This window comes from Myotis myotis, unplaced genomic scaffold, assembly GCF_014108235.1.
Source record: "Myotis myotis isolate mMyoMyo1 unplaced genomic scaffold, mMyoMyo1.p scaffold_m19_p_3, whole genome shotgun sequence".
Classification (NCBI taxonomy): domain Eukaryota; kingdom Metazoa; phylum Chordata; class Mammalia; order Chiroptera; family Vespertilionidae; genus Myotis; species Myotis myotis.
The window spans coordinates 115440685-115459455 of NW_023416335.1; the positions used below are offsets into that span (position 1 = coordinate 115440685).

The 18771-nt window shown below is 42.5% G+C and overlaps 1 protein-coding gene and 1 non-coding gene across 8 annotated transcripts in view; one reads left to right on the forward strand and one right to left on the reverse strand.

Annotated features, from left to right (window-relative positions):
- Positions 1 to 18771, forward strand: part of LNX2 (ligand of numb-protein X 2) — an 88588-nt gene that overhangs the window by 31074 nt on the left and 38743 nt on the right. For 5 of the 7 annotated variants that reach the window (XM_036301210.1, XM_036301216.1, XM_036301215.1 and 2 more), the window contains exon 2: positions 2524 to 2616. The exons of 1 other annotated variant lie outside the window; for it this stretch is intronic. The gene's annotated coding sequence lies outside the window, so the exon portion shown is untranslated. Of the gene's footprint in view, positions 1 to 2523; positions 2617 to 4054; positions 4105 to 18771 lie in introns of all 7 variants that reach the window. One more of the 7 variants, XM_036301211.1, reaches the window with a different exon arrangement.
- On the reverse strand, positions 4052 to 4114 carry LOC118652292. The gene has a single exon (XR_004966546.1). It is a non-coding gene; the product is annotated as a U7 small nuclear RNA (small nuclear RNA).

Below are 18771 nucleotides of genomic sequence, written 5' to 3' on the forward strand. Positions count from 1 at the left end.
TTAAATGTTGGCAAGGATACAAAGCAACCAGAACTCAGATATTCTTGGTGGAAACATCAAATGGTACAACCACGTTGGGAAAGGTCTGGCAGTTAAAAAAAAAAAAAAAATTAAGCATGTACCTAACCTGTGGCCCAACTTTCCTACTCTTAGATATTCACTTAAGAGAAATGATAACATATGTTTATTGAAAGAATGTTTATATAAGCTTTTATTCATAATTTTCAAAGACTGAAAACAGCCCAGTTGTCCATCAGTAAGAAGCAGGATACATTGGGATACTGCTGAGCAATGGAAAGAAACAGACTACTTGTATATATCACAGCATGGATGAATCTCAAAACATGCTAAGTGAAAGACGCCTTAACCAAAAGAGCTCATACTTGTTGTTTTCATGAATATGATATTCTAGAATTGACAAAAGTAATCTATGATGGAAAAATCAGAATATTGATTAGAGGGGAGGTAAGGGAACTTTCTGGAGTGATTGTTATATTCTATATCTTAATAGAGATACATAAGTATATGCATTTGTCAAAAACTCAGTGAATACACACTTAAGAAAAATGTAAACAAATATTGAACTTTAGCTAATGATATACATGCTATAATATTTAAAGAGAAGTGTACTGACTTGTGCAAAAATGTACTTTGTAGTGCCTAAAAAAACAAAATGGTTAGAAAAATGGGTAGATCTGTGATAAAGCAAGTAGATAAAATGTTAATGATAGGCTTGTGAAATACAAGCATTTGCTGTAAAATGCAAGCTTTGAAAAAATAAAATAAATTATTGGAAAAATATTAATTTATAATGGAATTCTTTATGCATGATGTATTCTTACAAACTCTATTTTGTTTCTCTTTGCTGCAGTGACCTTTTTCCTAATTTCATATGTGAACTTCTGGCTGTCTGAGAATTTATCTTTACTGTTAATTATACTAAACTAGTAGCCCTGCGCATGGTAGCTTGCTGCCGCTTGCCTCAGCTGACCACCCCTCTTGCCTCAGCTGGCCACCCCGCCCACTGCCACTGCCACTGGTAGCTCTCGCTGCGCCGCCCTCCTGTAGCTCTCCGCAGCTTGTAGATCAGTTGTGACATTACAGAGTCCCAGCTAATTTGCATATTCCTCTTATTATATTAGATCATAGCCTTATTTGAAGAGTCAGATTGCAGAGAAATTTCATTCTAGCTCATTAGTACAATTGCCTTTCTTTGCGGCTATCATCACAGTTTTACTTTTTTTGTTTTTGTTTTTACAAAGAGTAGGACGGAATGGCAATGCTTTCAGAAAAAATGTTAAAAATCATGCGGTTTCTCTGGGATTGTATTGCATATTGCTTATAATAATGTCTTTTTGTTTCTTTATTGATGGGGAAGAGGAAGGGAATGGTAGAATTGTACCAGTTTCAGGACCACCAAACATGGACTCTGAAACTAGATGGACCAGAGTTTGACTTCCATTTTAGTCGCTTTCAGCCTACTTGTTTTAATCCCTCGGAACCTTATTTTCCTTATCTATAAAATGGTGATGGTAACTACTTCATAGGGTTTGTTGAAGAGATTAAGTAATGCTTGTAGAGCAATTAGTGCCATAGTGTCTGGCATATAGTAATAGTGGATAAATAGAGTTAGGAGAGAATAGTTAAATCTCTGGAAATGAATTTTAAGACTCAGTTTGTTTGAGGAGAAAGTAAAGCAGTAAGGCAATATGCTTAGATGAAAATAGTCCACATGCATGATCGATCCTGAATGGACACTTAGGACCAAGGGCATCTATCGATTCCTCCCTAAAGATAGTGGATCAATAGGCTGCTAAAAATGAGCAATGTGCTAATGATTAACATTTAGAGTGGTGCTTGGGAATGAGAAGAAATTAAAGTAGTAGACTTTTCAGAGTATGTGTGCATGGCATCCACTCACCTTACTTCCAGCTCCTAATTCCCTTCTTTGGGGATCCACTTTTTCTCTACTTTAGTCTATGTGCTTATGGGGGCATTGACTCAAGTAACCCAGGTCTAGCCCATTAAAGCGTCACATGTCCCTGGCTACAGTGATTGGTTCAGGATGAGTACATGACCATCAGACATAGGAAGGTGTCATTCTGGGGCTCTTGTTGGCTTAATGTGGAAGCTGACTAAGGGCTATGACTCTGTGACCCTAAAATTGCTGGGAACTGGCTGCCAGGTACAGCCTGAGCATGAGCCCAATCCAGAGGAAGCAGAGTTGGGTGAAAGAATCCTAAGTCCAGTCACACCCATCTGGCTTTTTACTTAAGCCAGTTTTAGTCAGGCTTTCTATCATTTGCAGAAAGGATCTTCCACAAAGGTGCTCACCTGTATGTATCTATCAGTAGCATTGCTTAAGGGCTTCTTTACTTCCTGAGTGATTCTACAGACTGGTTGGTATGTCTCTGTCACATATACTTTGCTTGTATAATAGTTGTATCTGATGGTTAGATTGTAAGTTCTTCAAAGGAAAAGACTATCTTACTCCTATTAAATATACTTTTTTTCCTCATATAGATATAAATGCCCATATTTGTGCTGTCCAGTAGTCCCTGGTCTTCTGTCGTTCTTGAGAATTTAACATGTGGCTCATCCCAACTGAGATGTTTTGTAAGTATAAAATACACACTGATTTCAAAGACTTTAATTAGAATGTGAGATACCCCATCAATAATTTTAAAATTGATTACATGGTGATATGATAATTTTGGATACATTTGATTAAATAAAATATGTTATTAAAATGAATATTACCCGTTTTTTTTTCTTTTCTTAATGTGGTTTCTAGATCCTGCACATTATATTTCCTTTAGACAGTGCTGATCTAGACCCTTGATCCCTCCTTTTTTTCTCTCCTGTCAACCAGACCCTCCTGTCTCAACCTAGAGAGGCAGTCTTTATGATATAGGGCTCATGTACTCAAGGCTTGGAGTCAGAGACCCAGCCTAAATTCTTTCTCTCCTTTAGATATGCTGTGTACTTTATTAGTAATTTAGAATTAAGGATTTACTTAAAACTATTATCTATCATTTCATACATGCCAGGCAGTGTGCTTGGTGCTAAGTCTATAATGTTGAGCAGAGCACAGGTCCGGCACTCACAGAGATTCCAATCTAGTAGGGAAGACAGATATTGAGTAATCATGTAAGTAAATAATTGTTGTGGTAAGTACTACGAGGGAAAGACATAGATGTTATAAGACCATATAAGAAGGGACCTGTCCTAGTCTTGAGTGCTAGCATGGAATGTTTTTGTTATGTTTAAGAAATCAGAATTTGAAAGGTGAGGAAAAAGTTACCTAGGAGAGGGTAGTGGGAAAGAATATTCCAGGCAGATGGAATATTTGCAAAGGTCTTGAGTCAAAACAGATAGCTTGACCCTTTCAAGGAACCAATAGAAAACCTGTGGAGTGGAAAAGTGAAGTCATCAGGACTGTTGTAAGAAAAAAAAAAGTTCAAGAGTTAAGTCAGAACAAAATTGTGCAGAGGAAAATTGGTAGGACTTCGTAATAGATTAGATATGGATGGTGAGCAAGAGGGCAGTATCAAAAATTACTTGAGTTTCTGGCTTATGTGCCTATATGGGGAGTGCCAGTGATGCCATTCACTGCAGGAGGACCACGTGTTGGTGGAGATGATCTTGGGTTTGATTTTGGAAATGTTATGGTACTTTTGAAACAATCAGTATGTATTTTGTTTTATCAAGCTATGAAGGAAAAATCCCCCCCCAAAAAATAGTTTTACATTTGCATCTCTTATATTATCTCAATCTTGTGATTATAATTTAGGAATCTCTTTGATCCTTATCTGCCTGATAATCATTCTGATCCTGTTTCTTTGGCAAAAGATTTAGGTTGGTAAGTTTAAGATCATGATGAATGTATTATATGTTACTCTTGCTGTATTTAAAAATCCACATTGAATGTTTATTTTTACAAAAATACAATTCGGAACCTGAAATGGATAAGTATTGATGTTTACTGGTCCTTATCCCTTCTCTCACTCTATACTATCTCCCTAGATGACCTGCTTTTCTTTCTTTTTTTTAGGGCCTTCCGGTAAAAGCCGGAAGACCTGCTGGACAAATTCAAAAAGAGCTGTAAGCACTCATACTTACTGTTCATATCCTCAGTTGTCTTCTTATACTAATAGCTCTCAGACATACATTCCAAGTCCAGACCTGTCGTCTCGTCACCAGATTTGGTTATCCTTATTTAGATAAATGTCTCTGACAGGCATATCACATTCAATATGTCCAAACTCCAACTCTTGATCCCTCTTGCACCAATCCCTAGAGAAGAGCACTACTGACTATTTTATAAGCCTCAAGAGCCTGGGGAGTCTTTCTCACCCTCACTTCCCACACAATATTCAATCCACCTATTTAACCTTTGAAATCTCAACTCTCTCTTTGTATACTACCACTGTCCTACTTCAAGTTATCTTTTCTTCTTGGACTACTGTAATGGCCTTTTAACTGGACTTCCCCCATTCATTCAGACTTCTCTTAATTCTTATTTTATAAATAAAGGCCCGATGTACAAAATTCATGCAAGGGGCTTGGCCTTCTCAGCCCCTCGCAGCCTCAGCCAGCCCTCGCAGCCCCAGCTTTGTCCAGACAGTCGTTCTGCTGTTCGGTCTAATTAGCATATTAGCCGAAACCGGTTTGGCTCAGTGGATAGAGCGTCGGCCTGCGGACTGAAAGGTCCCAGGTTCGATTCCGGTCAAGGGCATGTACCTGGGTTGCGGGCATATCCCCAGTCGGAGATGTGCAGGAGGCAGCTGATCGATGTTTCTCTCTCATCGATGTTTCTAACTCTCTATTCCTCTCCCTTCCTCTCTGTAAAAAATCAATAAAATATATTTTTTAAAAAAATAAAAATAATTAGCATATTAGCTCTTTATTATATAGGATATATTCAGAATAAGTTTTGAAATATAGATCTCATCTTGCCATTCTTCTTAAAATCCTCTAATAACTTTTTAAATTTATAGACTAAAGACCCAAATCCTTAACATTGCCCATAGTGCTTTGTGAATTAATATTTTTTCCTTTTTTTTTTTTTTTTTAATGAACTATATATTTTTTTAATATATTTTATTGATTTTTTTTACAGAGAGGAAGGGAGAGAGAGATAGAGAGTTAGAAATATCGATGAGAGAGAAACATCGATCAGCTGCCTCCTGCACAACTCCTACTGGGGATGTGCCCGCAACCAAGGTACATGCCCTTGACCGGAATCGAACCTGGGACCTTTCAGTCCGTAGGCCGTCGCTCTTATCCACTGAGCCAAACCGGTTTCGGCATATTTTTTTCCTTTTTTAAAAATTAAATTTATTGGGGTGACATTGGTTCACAAAAACATACAGGTTTCAAGTGTACAAATCAATAAAACATCATCTGCACTCTGCATTGTACTCCCACTGTCCAAGCAAAGTCTCTTTCTGTCCCCATTTTCCCCCCTTTGCCCACCTTCACCTATCTCCCACTCCCCTTTCCCTCTGGCTATCACCACACTGTTGTTGGTGTCTATGTGTTTGCTTAATCTCTTCATCTTCTTTCATCCAGTCCCCAAATCCCCTCTCCCTTCTCACAGCTGTCAGTCTGTTCCATGTATCCATGCCTCTGGTTCTATATGGTATTTGTCTCTCTCTGACTGGCTTTTTCACTTAGCATAATAATTTCCAGGTCCATCCATGCTATTGCAAAAATTAAGATTGCCCTTTTTTTAGGATAGAATAATAGTAGTATTCTATTATGTAAATGTGCCACAGTTTTTTTATCCTCTCATCTACTGATGAACACTTTTGCTCTTTCCAGATTTTGGCTTTTGTAAATCTTCAATGAACATAGGTGTGCATATATTCTTTTGAATTACTGTTTTGGTTCTTTGGATATATTCCCAGAAGTGGGGTCACGGCGTCAAAAGGCAGTTATATTTTAATTTTTTGAGGAAACTCCATACTGTTTTCCACAGTGAGAATCTACATTCTCACCAAAAGTGCACAAGTGTTCCCTTTTCTCCATATCCTCTCCAGCACTTATTGTATGTTGATTTATTGATGATAGCCATTCTGACAGGCATGAGGTAATATCTCATTGTAGTTTTAATTTTCATCTCTTTGATCACTATTGATGTTGAGCATTTTTTCAAATGACCATTGGCCATCAGTATGTCCTCTTTGAAGAAGTGCCCTTTGCCCTTTTTTTAATTGAGTTTTTTGTCTTCTTGGTATTGAGTAGTATACATTCTTTATATATTTTGGAACTTAACCCCTTATTAGATCTATCATTGGCAAATATGTTCCCTTTTTATTTTATTGATGGTTTCTTTTGCTATGCAGAAGCTTTTTGGTTTCATGCAGTTCCATTTGTTTATTTTTTCCTTTGCTTCCCTTGCCTAAGGAAATATATCTACAAAAATATTGCTATGAGAAATGTCTGAAATTTTAACTGTCTCTGTTTTCTTCTACGATTTTTATGGTTTAGCGACTTAAGTATTTAAAACTACACATATATATATTTTTAAAAGTATATACAGATATATTTTTTAAAAGTATAATTCTCAAATCAGATTGCCTGATTCGAATCATAGTTCCATCAATTACTAGCTTTGGGATCTTGAACAAGTTACTTAATGTTCTTTCAGTTTCCTCATCTGAAAAATGGGGATAATATCAAACTCAGGGTTATCGTGAGGAGTACAGTAGGTCCTCGGGTTATGTCAGAGATCCGTTCCTAAGGCGCGACGTAACGCGATTTTTGCTGTAAGTCAGAACCCACCTACATAAGCACCTATGTCGCTCACATGGAGCACATACACAGCAGTAAGGAAGTGAAACAGTAGAAAAAAATTAAAGAAATAACAATTCCTGACCTTTACTAGTGGTAAATAAATAATAAAAAACATAAAGCACATATATAAATATGTCGAAATGATGGAACTTTTTTTTATAAATAAATGGGAGATGGCAATGTAACCACATACATCGAGTCCGACGTAACCCAAGGACTGTCTGCAAATCTGTTAATTCCTCATCTCAGTTAATATTTTGCTTGACACATAGTAAAAACTCAATCTATAATAATAAAAGTGTAATATGCTAGTTAGACCAGACATCCTTCTGGACGACCTTCCAGACAAAGCCGGGGCTGCAAGGGAATCCGGGGTCCCGGTGCCTGCCGACAGCTGGAGGGTAGCCTGGGTCTCGGGTGCCTGCCAGCAGTTGGAGGAAGCCCCGGTCCTGGCAGCCAGGGGAAGGAAGTCCTACTCTTGCATGAATTTCGTGCATTGGGCATCTAGTAAAAAATTATTAGCTATTATAATTATCTCCTCTAATTTATTCCCTTTAGACGTCAAAATTACCCTCATGAGTAAATCCGTTAGTTTAGACTAACGTTAATCTCTTTTTGACACCACTCTTATCTTTTATCCCCTTTTGTCTAACAACAAAAACCCTAATATTTTGTCTTTACTGCATGTGCTTGTTGTGTTCTCTTGCTCTCATTTTAGTTGCCTACCTCTCAGTCTTTTCTGGCTACTCTGTGTATTTATGATATTGGGCATTGTCTTTTATTTTAAACTAGGGGCCCAGTGCACGAAATTCGTGCACTGGGTGTGGGGGGTCGGGGGGGAGTGTCCCTCAGCCCAGCCTGCCCCCCTCACTTACTGGGAGCCCTCAGGCGTTGACCCCCATCACCCTCCAATCGCAGGGTCAGGCCTGGGCAAGGGGACCATCATATCCCTCCAATCCCCGGCTCCGCCCCCCGCCCAGGCCTGATGCCTCGGCCAGAGGAGTTGACCCTCATCACCCTCCAATCACCAGTCACCGGATCGGCCCCTTGACCAGGCCTCAGGCCTCCGGCAGAGGTGTCAGGCCTGGGCAGGGGACCCCCAGCTCCCCGCGATTGCAGGCTCCGCCCCTGCCCAGGCCTAACGCCTCTGGCCTAGGCGTCCGGCCCGGGCAGCGGGGACCCGCAGTGGAAGCAGCCCCGCGATCGTGGGCTCCGCTTTAGGCCCAGGCAAGGGACCCCTAGCTCCTGGGACTGCCAGCTTTGACCGTGCCCAGCTCCCATCGCTGGCTCCACCCCTACTTCCTGCTATCACTGGCCAGGGCGGAAAAGGAGCCTGATTCTCCGATCATGGCTGGGGGGCAGGGCAAAGGCGGCCCCAGGGCCGCCTTTGCCCTGCCCCCCAGCTCTTAGCTCCTCCCTGGGTTTCCGATCACTGTCAGTGGCAGGGGGCTTCTTCCTGCTTTCCCTTTCGCCTCCCTGCATTGTGCCTACATATGCAAATTAACCGCCATCTTGTTGGCAATTAACTGCCAATCTTAGTTGGCAGTTAACTGCCAATCTTAGTTGGCAGTTAATTTGCATATAGCCCTGATTAGCCAATGGAAAGGGTAGCGTCGTACACCAATTACCATTTTTCTCTTTTATTAGTGTAGATAATGGTGAGACTCCCCTCCTCCATGTTCCTCCACCCCACTTCGCTGAAATGTTTCAGCTGGAAGAAACTTTATGGATTATCTAGCCCAGTTAGTCCAGTGCCCTAGTTGTTTAAAGTGGAAGGTTAGGGCCTGAGACTTCAACTCCTTCTGATGATGGACAATTTTTTGTAAATCTTGAAAGACATTTTACTTCTTGACAGATTATAATGTTAAATGGAGTATTAAATTTTGGCATTTGGGAGATATCAGGAAATTCTTATGTATATAACGGAGAAACGAATCTTGAATTATAGGGAATACAGGTACGTTTTTTTTATGTCATCAGGTTTTTTTTTTATTATTATAGGTACATTTTGGTGGGAAATATAAGGAAAGTTCACTTAAAGTATTTTTTCTTTACTGTGTTCATGCCTGTTTTGGTATGCTAACCTCTTTTCTTATCCTCATGCATCTCTTTTTAAAAAATTTCTACATCTTAAAATGTTGCTCAAATTCATCCCTCCTTTGACTATTCCTACTCAGTACCATAGCTGAAGTTCTCATTACAATTCATCTTGACCATTGCAGTGACTTCCTGTTTTGCCTTCCTTCATTATTGCCATACCACACTCTCCTTACCTATGCTAAACCTTCTGCCAGAGTGATCTTCCCTAACACAGAGACATATGCACATCATTTCTTGACTCAGAACTCTCTAGTGCAGTGGTTCTCAACCTTCTGGCCCTTTAAATACAGTTCCTCATGTTGTGACCCAACCATAAAATTATTTTCGTTGCTACTTCATAACTGTAATGTTGCGACTGTTATGAATCGTAATGTAAATGTCTGATATGCAGGATGGTCTTAGGTGACCCCTGTGAAAGGGTCGTTTGACCGCCAAAGGGGTCGCGACCCACAAGTTGAGAACCGCTGCTCTAGTGGCTTATCCAATCCCACTAGCTTCCTGTCTCTACCACAGTCCATCCCTCAGAACCTCTCTCTGTTCATCCACACCATGCATGCGCAAACGTGTTCAATTACATGAAAATTGACTTCTTTGTGCCAGTAGACAACTAGTAGGCAAACAGGAGGCTTGGGAAAAATAATTATAGTATTACTAGAGGCCCGGTGCATGAATTTGTGTACCAGTGGGATCCCTTGGCTTGGCCTGTGGGATCGAGCCAAAACTGGCTCTCCGACATCCCCGAAGGGTCCCGGATTGTGAGAGGGTGCAGGCTAGGCCAAGGGACCCCACCGGTGTACAACCAGGGCCAGGGAGAGACACGGGAGGTTGGCCAGCCAGGGAGGGACAGTGGGACGGCTCCAGGGCATGTCCGGCCCCTCTCACTCAGTCCCAATCGGCCAGACCCCAGCAGCAAGCTAACCTACCAGTCGGAGCATCTGCCCCCTGGTGATCAGTGCATGTCATAGTGACTGGTCGACCGGTCAACTGTCTGCCACCTGGTGGTCAGTGCACATCATAGTGAGTGGTTGAGTGGCCTTAGCATATCATTAGCATATTATGCTTTGATTGGTTGAATGGCTGACCAGACACTTAGCATATTAGGGTTTTATTATATAGGATGATAAAGATAAAGGGTTATCTTAATACTAGAGGCCCGGTGCACGAAATTCTTGCATGGGTGTGGTCCCTAGGCCTGGCTGGCAATCGAAGTGTGAGCATCTGGTGTGGAAGGTCAGGTCCCAGCTGACCTTTGGGCCCTGGGCAGCACCTGGGCCCCCAAGCCCACGCGTATCCCCCTCTGCCTAAGTTACGGCACCTGAGTTCCCACATGGAGGTGCAGTGAGCACGGCCGATGCTGCGGGCCAGGGTGCAGCATGGGCCTCTGGGCTGCCCGCTGACGCCGCATGGAAACCAGGCGGGCAGCACGCTCTCTCCAGGCCGGCCTCGCAGACCTGCTCCTGCACAAACCCACAGGGAGCCCGACCAGCCCCTGCGGTCCCAGTGGTTGCAGCCTGGCTTACCCTAAAGAGGCCGTGCACGTGTGGGGCAGGCTCCTCGCGGACGCCTGGCACCTGAACACAAGGGCTTCCCTGGTGCGTGAGCCCTTACATCCCGGGGGAGGGTAGCAGGGGCAGTGAGAGCAAGCTCAGCGAACACCCCACATTCTCACCGCACCTCCGTCCCTGTCACCTCTGCCCCCAGGTAGCTGGCAAGAGGTCGCAGCACATTGCTGACACTCACCATGTTCCGCATAGCCCCTTGGTGTCATAGCGAGCGGTTGAACTCCCGGTCTCCCAGTCGAATTCCCAAACTCCCGCCTGAGGGGACAATTTGCATATTAGGCTTTTGGATATTAAGTTCATATCAATTAAGAAAAACTATAATTCAGTAGGGAAAAATGGGGCCAAGGATATAGAGGCACTTCATAAAAGAAATAGGATAATAATTATATATTTAACTTAGCTAGAATAAAAAATTCAAATTAAATAAAAATGAAATGTTCCTCTTGTATTTTCAACTGTCAGACTTATAAATATTGAAAATAGTAAAATTAACTAGGATTAGAACAATTTGGGAAAAGTTAGCATACTTATACATTACTAGTAGGAGTCAAACTTTTGTTCACCATTTGGAGGGCAGTTTAGTAAAGTGGTAAATCAAAAGCCTTCCTCTCACTTTGGCCCAGCATTTTAACTTTTTTAGAATTTGCCATCACAAGAGTGAAAAGTAGGATGAGAACTGGAATAGAGTGGTATAATTTAAGCCAAGGGATCAGTGTTTCAAGGAGAGAGGTCGTGATATTGCAAAGAAGTAAAATAGAATTTGGAACTGAGAAGTGACTATTACATTTTGGCAGTTAGACATTTATGACCACAATAGAACCAGTCTCAGTGGCTGATGGAAATTTCTAACACCTAGAAATTAGAGACTGCAAGCATTGTTTTATATTTCAAAAATATTGAAGGTGAAATGGAAATGAGGGAAATGGTAATAATTGTAGAAGAATATTTTGTTTTCATTTTTAAAATTGTTGAGACTGAACTTTTTTATGTATAGGGGAAAAATTAGAGTGAGGTTGGAGAAAGATGAGATAAATGACAATAGTTGCCAAAGGGGTTGGATATTGAGCCCTGGCAAAGGAGAAATTAGCCTTTGGATAGGAGAGGAAGAGGTCTGATGGAAGAAGAAATGAAGGAGGTGTATAGATACAAATTATAAACTTGTACAGATGGAGGTGAGAAGTGTTTTTATTTTGTTAAATGGGTGAGGGGGGCTATCACCTCTGATAGTCTCAATTCCTCTCAGAATACAAATTTTCCCCTTTCTATATGGCATAATTTTACAAGAATTGTCTTTGCTTTAATCCCCCTCTTCCAGTTCTCTTTTGAACTCTTTGCAGAAAGGTTTTGCTCTCCCCATTCCACCCAAACTCTGTATTAAGGTCACTGGTGATTCCATGTGCTAAATCCAATGTTTAATTCTCAATCCTAATCGTATTTTCCTTGCCTGCAGTATTTGACACAGTTAGTCATTCCCTACTGCTTAAAACACTTTATTTGGTTTCTCCACAACGTACTCTCCTAATTTTCTTCCTACCACAATTATACTCCTCCTCAGTTTGGCTCCATCCTATCCCCCAGACATCCTAATGTTGAAATGTCCCAAGGTTCAGTCCTAGACCCCTTCTCTATTCTACTTATACTTAGCTACTCTCCTTTGGTGAGCTAATGTCTTTTCATACTATCTACAGTATACACCCATGCTTCATAAATTTATATCATCAGGTGGTCCTCTCCCTTGATCTGCTTATGCCTATCTGGTGTCTCTACGTGGAGGTCTAATAAACATTTCAAATTTAACATGTTCAAACTTGAGTATGCTCAGCCCAGCTGGTGTTGCTCAGTGGTTGAGCACGGACCTATGAACCAGGAGTTCCCAGTTCGATTCCCCATCAGGGCACATGCCCTGGTTGCAGGCTCAATCCTCAGTAGCGAGCATGCAGGAGGCAGCCGATCAATGATTCTCTCTCATCATTAATGTTTCTCTCTCTCTCTCTCTTCCTTCCTCTTTGCAATCAACAAAAATATATATTTTTTAAAAACTTTAGCATGCTCATTCAACCTACTCTCTTGCAGACTTTTGCATCTTGATTATGTTAATTTTATCTTTCTAGTTGAGACCTAAAACTTTGGAGTCATACCTGACTTCTTACACTGCCATCAACCCATGCAAAATTCATCAGCAAATTATATTGGTCTACCTTCAAAATATATACAGAATTGAGTCACTTGTTACTATCTCAACTATGTTCACCCTGGCTCAATCATCACCTCCTGCTTGGAATATTTCACTAGGTGAAATATTGTTTCTGCTGTGGGCCACTTCAGGTTAATCTCAACATAGCAGCCAGAATAATCCTGTTGATTCTTCCTCAGAGTAAAAGCCAAAGTTCTATGAAACCTACAAGAATTAGTTAGCCCCAGTTACCATTCTTATCTGTCCTTTTTGCTTTGTTTATTTCATCAACACTGGCCTCTTTACTGTTTTTCTCTAATCCACCCTATTTAAAAAGCTATCCTTCTACCAGTACTCTGTCTTCCCTTTCTTGCTTTCTTTTTCTTTGCACATAGATGCTCAACAATGTGGATGGATGGATGGCAAGGAAGAGGATAGAGAATGAATAGGAGGTCAGGTTTGAAGGTTAGGAAGAATAATAATTAGTTTGATTTTGAATATATTTAGTTTGTTAAAGTTTCCTACTGGAAATTTCAAAAAGGCAGGTAGTAACTATGTAACATAAAACCTGGGATTTTGTTTGAATTGATCAGTTTCTGTAACATGGGAAACTAATAAAATTTGGGGTGCTTTGTTAACCATCCTAAAGGTTTAATATAGTACAACATCTTTATATTTCTGATGATTTTCTAGCATTAGAACTATATGTAACTCAACTCATTTTAATAAATTACAAGGGCCTCTGGCAACATGAGAATTATTGTGGATAAATACCAAGGCTTTGGTTCCTTTTTTTTTTTTAATTAAATCTTTATTGTTCAGATTATTACATTTGTTCCTCTTTTTTCCCCCCCATAACTCCCCTCCTCCCAGTTCCCGCCCCACCCTCCGCCCTCACTGCCCACCCACTGTCCTCATCCATAGGTGCACGATTTTTGTCCAGTCTCTTCCCGCATCTCCCACACCCCTTTCCCCCCCAAGAATAGTCAGTCCATTCCCTTTCTATGTCCCTGATTCTATTATAATCACCAGTTCATTCTGTTCATCAGATTATTTATTTATTCACTTGATTCTTAGATTCACTTGTTGATAGATGCATATTTGTTGTTCATAATTTGTAACTTTACCTTTTTCTTCCTCTTCCTCTTCTTAAAGGATACCTTTCAGCATTTCATATAATACTGGTTTGGTGGTGATGAACTCCTTTAGCTTTTCCTTATCTGTGAAGCTCTTTATCTGACCTTCAATTCTGAATGATAGCTTTGCTGGATAAAGTAATCTTGGTTGTAGGTTCTTGGTATTCATCACTTTGAATATTTCTTGCCACTCCCTTCTGGCCTGCAAAGTTTCTGTTGAGAAATCAGCTGACAGTTGTATGGGTATTCCCTTGTAGGTAACTGAGTTTCTTTCTCTTGCTGTTTTTAAGATTCTCTCTTTATCTTTTGCTCTTGGCATTTTAATTATGATGTGTCTTGGTGTGGTCCTCTTTGGATTCCTTTCCGCGCTTCTTGGACCTGTAAGTCCATTTCTTTCACCAGATGGGGGAAGTTTTCTGTCATTGTTTCTTCAAATAGGTTTTCAATATCTTGCTCTCTCTCATCTTCTGGCACCCCTGTAATTCTGATGTTGGTACGCTTGAAGCTGTCCCAGAGGCTCCTTACACTATCCTCGCATTTTTGGATTCTTTTTTCATTCCGCCCCTCCGGTTGGGTGTTTTTTGCTTCCTCGCATTTCAAATCATTGACTTGATTCTTGCGCTCCTCTGGTCTGCTGTCGGGAGTCTGTATAATATTCATTATTTCAGTCCGTGTATGCTTAATTTCTAGTTGGTTCCCCAATATAAGATCGAGGGTCTCATTAGTTTTCTTGTAGATCTCATTAAGTTTATCGGCGGCTTCTAAACAGTTCTTGAGAGACCTTAAAAGTGTGGTTATGAACTCTATATCTTCCATTGACAATTTTGTCCTGTTTCTTTGTCTCCGCATTTTGTTATGCTTCCTTGGTGCACCCCCTAGTGGTCTTTGTGCGCAGTCTTATAGTTAAACCTTGATTGTTGTAGCTAATACCAGGGAGGGTTTGACCTCCAGGCCAAGTGGCTATGAGAATCAGCTGTGTCTGCAGTGAGAGAACTTCTGTCCTCTAGGGAGGTGCTAATCTAGCCTTTGCCTGAGGCTATCCGGCAAATGCCTCTGTGCAGGGCTTGGGCGGGGCGGGTCGCACAGGATCAACAGGGTGGGCCGGAGAGAGCAGTTATGGCGGCTCTCAGTCCTGTCCCCAGGGGCTCTGCCTCTCTGAGTCCCAGCACCCGCTGCAAACCTCGGAGAGAAAGCTGCACTCGCTCTGACCGAAGCCAGACAGTCCCGCTTCTCCCGTTTGAGTCTGGGTCCCTAAAGACTCGCCCGTGTCTGGAGCTCAGAGTCTGCGACTCCCTCCCGATTGAAAACGCCAACTGTGCCCTCCGCCTCCAGCCCGCTCCGCGCACTCCACACCTCAGAATTTGACTTCAGCACTGCGCCTCCTCTGAGTGTCCGTATGCGTTTCTCTTTCCTCTTAGTTGTAGGACTTCCACTCAGCCAGCGTTCCTGTGGTTCTGGGTGATGTCCGTTCCGTTTTTTAGTTTCACTTTTGAAGTAGTTGTTCAAGGCAGCAAACTCCAGCGTTAACCTATGCCGCCATCTTGGTTCTCTCCCTTTGGTTCCTTTCCATGATGCTAATATCTGCTTAGATTAATCTTGAGAAAGCAGAGATCTTGCCTAGTCATTGATCAATGATCATTCTTTATCTCATAATTTTTATGTATATTAAGTTATAACTGAAAAAAATTGAGCATCTTAATACATGTTGTTTTAATTATTGGTGTCACTGATTGGCTTGGAAAGCTGCCGCATTTAAACTTCCTATATCTTGTCCATAGTTAAGATAATGAAGTCTGCAAATCTTTTTTTTTTTTAGTATATTTTTATTGATTTCAGAGGGGAAGGGGGAGAGAAGGAGAGATGGAAACATTAATGATGAGAGAGAATCACCGATCAGCTGCCTCCTGTATGCCCCCCACTGGGGAAGAGCCGGCAACCCGGGCATGTGCCCTTGGCTGGAGTCAAACCCGGGATCCTCCAGTCTGCAGGCCGACACTCTATCCACTGAGCCAAACCAGCTAGGGCTGAGAATCTTAACTATTAGCAATACCATCACCATAAAGCCATCCTGACTGTGGATTCCACTTCATTTATTTTATTGTGTAGTTTTGATCACAGAATAGCAATGTCCTGTGGATATCTTTGCATTTATGGAGGGAAATAAGACTAAAAAGTTTGTTCTTTTTCTGTAGCTTTAGAGTTTTTATGGACAAATGTAAGATGGGCTCTGGAGCAAAATCTGCCATCTCAAACCATCTATCTATATTACTAACAATTACTGTGCTTGCCTTAAAAAAAGGAAATGCAAATCAACCAACCATATTAGTCCTTTAGAATAAAGTATCAGCATCTTATCTGGGAACTAGGAAAGAAAGTTATTTTTGTCTTACAGCATTGTAGTATCGTATATCATACTACCATAATAAAAATTCAGAGATGTTCATTTATATATCTAGCACTACTCTCTTCTACATACACTTGCCTGTGAAAATGGAAATTTTCAGGTCCGAATATTTGGAGTCCAGTACTTTAAAGATCAAACAAACAAAAAAGAAATACTCACAAAGAAACCCTCCTGATAAGCTTTGGATTGAGATCATTTTTCTAGTAATCACAATGCTGGATAATAGTAAAGGGAAAATGTTTGTTCTGTTTTGGAGGGAAGAAGAATCATGGGCCCTGTAAATAACTTTAGAGTTGATCTAGGTTAGCCTAGGTTAAGATAGTGGAAGACTAGAGAGGTGGAGTGCTGGGCTGCATGGCCTGGCTATTAGTCCCAGAGCTAAGAATCTAATCCAGGCCTCCTGAGACCAGTCTAGTAGAAGGAGCTTGGGCCGTCCAGCAATCCAGTTTGTCTGTTGTCCATTCTTATCTACATCACTAGTGACCCGGTGCACAAAATTCGTGCACATTAAAAGGGAATTAATTGGAGGAAATATTTTAATATTGCTATTTGCCCTTTCTCTAGAATAGAAGTGTCAGAGATGTAAGAAAATTAGTAAAATGTATATGAAAATCTTCCTCCTGTCAGAGTCTGGGACACGCCACGTTAACCAGAGTCAAGTACCCGCCCACCCATGTGCACCTTGAAATCGCGAGAGGCCCAGACCCAGCCAGCCCTACCCTCGTCAAGCCCTGCCGGTTGGGGGGGCGTGGCCTCGGTCGCCTGTCCCAGCGCCAGGGCAGGAGGCGTGGCCTCAGGTCCCCCAGCCCAGGCCAGGGGACTGTGCCTTGAGGTCCTCTGGCCCGGGCCAGGGGGCATGGCCTGAGGTCCCCCATCAAACCCCACCAGGCAGGGGGCACAGCCTCAGATCCCATGACCCGGCACCAGGGCAGGGTGCGTGGCCTGAGGTCCCCCAGCCCGGCACCGGGGTGGGGGTTGTGGCCTGAGGTCCCCCATCAAGCCCCACCGGGTAGGGGGTGCGCCCTGAGGTCCCCCGTCAAGCCCCGCCAGGTAGGGGGCACGGCCTCAGGTCCCATGGCCCGGCGCCGGGGCGTGGGGCGCAGCCTCAGGTCCCCTGGCCTGGTGCCAGCGTGGGGGGGGCGCAGCCTGAGATCCCCGTCAAGCTCCACCAGGCAGGGGACGCAGCCTGAGAGCCTGAGGTCCCCCATCAAGCCTTGCTGGGTGGGGGGGGGGGGGCGAGGCCTGAGGTCCCCTGTCAAGCCCCACCAGGCAGGGGCACAGCCTCAGGTCCCCTGTCCTGGCCTAGCACCACGCAGCCTCAGGTCCCTGCTGATTGCTCATTAGGGTTCGTAACGGGAACTCAGCCTCTGCTATGGGTGCAGCCATCTTGTGTTACAGAATCCCTGCCTCCGCTATGGGCGCAGCCATCTTGTTATGGTGTGGTGGTCAATTTGCATATTCCCTCTTTATTAGATAGGATCCTTTGTAATCAATAATCTAGTCATAAATTTGTACAGTGAGTCTTTGTACTTTGTAAAATGTTTTCCTGGCTGTGTAACATTTTTAGCTTCACAGTCTTACTATTTCACTTTTGCACATGAGGAAGTTGAAGCTTATAGATATTTAAGTGCTATGCCACATTATCATGTCACATTGCTAGTGAGTGACAGCCAGATTTTGAACCCAGGCCTCTAACTACTCAGTCGGTGCTTTTCTGTGTCCCTTTACTCCCTGGGATAATTAAGAGTTAGTGTTGTTTTTCTAATAAATATGTAAGATAAGTAAAATAGCAAATATATATACACTAGAGGTCCAGTACATTAAATTCATGCACGGGAGGAGGGGGGAGTACCTCAGCCCGGCCTGCACCCTCTTGCAATCTGGGACCTCTTGGGGGACATCCCTCTCGCAATCTGAGACAGCTGGCTCCTAACTATTTGCCTGCCTGATTTCCCCTAACCACTTTGCCTCCCTGCCTGATTGCCCCTAACTGCTTGCCTGCCTGCCTGATTGCCCCTAACCACTTCTGCCTGTCTGCCCACCCAATCACCCCTAACCATTCTGCCTGCCTGCCTGATTGCCCTTAACTCCTCGCCTGCCTGCCTGATCACCCCTAACCACTTGCCTGCCTTTTTGATTGCCCCTAACCGCCTCTGCCTTGGCCCCTGCTGCTACGGCTTCATTTGGAAGATCGTCTGGAAGGACATCTGGAATGACATCCGGAAGGTCATTTGGCTGTCCAGTCTAATTAGCATATTATGCTTTTATTATTATAGATAGTTGGAGGAGAATTTTATTATTGAAACAAATGCTAGAGTCATTAGCTTAGTGTCCTACTCTTTTTGTTCTTGGAGCAGGGACACTGAGTCTTATAATTACTCTGCCCCAAGGGCCAAGTACATGTTCTTTGCCTCAGAGGTCTTGATCTGCTCCATATTCCCTGAATATATGTGCACTCTCAAGCTCCTGTGACTTAGCATTAAGATGCCTTTGTCCATTTTTCTCTTGGGTTAATGCTTCCTGTCACAACCCAGCAGTGCATATTTTTTCTCCTTTTGAAAGTATTTCTGGCCTCAAAACTAAACTAAATTAGAT